Source organism: Oryzias melastigma, unplaced genomic scaffold (genome assembly GCF_002922805.2).
Source record: "Oryzias melastigma strain HK-1 unplaced genomic scaffold, ASM292280v2 sc01786, whole genome shotgun sequence".
NCBI lineage: Eukaryota > Metazoa > Chordata > Actinopteri > Beloniformes > Adrianichthyidae > Oryzias > Oryzias melastigma.
In genome coordinates, this window is record NW_023418366.1 from 4,397 (window position 1) to 5,188 (window position 792).

The window sequence follows — 792 nt, forward strand, 5'->3', positions numbered from 1 at the left end:
ATTTGTGTTCATCCAATGCAAAGATTAAAAGATATATAGGAGTAATGACCAACATTTCTGACACTTTAAATTGTTCTCAGATAGTATTAGACGAAAAGCTGTTTTGAAGGAGTCACTATTAAAAGTGAGATAAAACAAAAAAAACGTCCTTTGAGTCGGATTCGAACCAGCATCGTAAAAAGGAAATAAGAACAAAAGATTTGTCCTCCTTCGAGCCGGATTCGAACCAGCGACCTAAGGATCACTGCGTAGTTCGCCTACAGTCCTCCGCTCTACCAACTGAGCTATCGAAGGGGCCCGACACCTTAACCGCACACACAGGTATTTAGAACCGCTGTCATTCCACGCGATTTTGACGTAGAATCCTGCTTTGTTTCGGGAATAAATAAAAAGTTATCCATAGAGGACACACGGTTTTTTTTTCTAACCATAAGGACAAAGAAATGTGGCAGGTGTATGGAAGCCCAAACTGTTCTTAATTAAATAAATAAATACAAGATTATTTAATCAAGCAACACTCCAATAAAAGTCTTTTCAATAAATAATTGACCATTTTATTATGAAATATATTTCATTAAAATTTAAATGGACCATTTTATTATGAAATACGTGTCATTTTTACTTTAAAACATAATTTTTATGTTAAAAACATTTCATAATAAAAAATATATATCATTGGCTTCACACCGCCATGTGTGCGGGAACGCACGCGGCGGGGTGGGAGTGCGCTGAGCTCAATCCGGCAATCGGCAGTGTGTGTGTGTGTGTGTGGGGGGGGGGTCTGGACATAAG

General features: G+C 37.9%; 1 non-coding gene across 1 annotated transcript; it reads right to left on the reverse strand.

The window, feature by feature from the left end:
- Positions 1-206: 206 nt before the first annotated feature.
- Positions 207-294, reverse strand: trnay-gua. Its single transcript is given in 2 exon segments — positions 207-242; positions 258-294. It is a non-coding gene; the product is annotated as a tRNA-Tyr (tRNA).
- Positions 295-792: the final 498 nt, after the last annotated feature.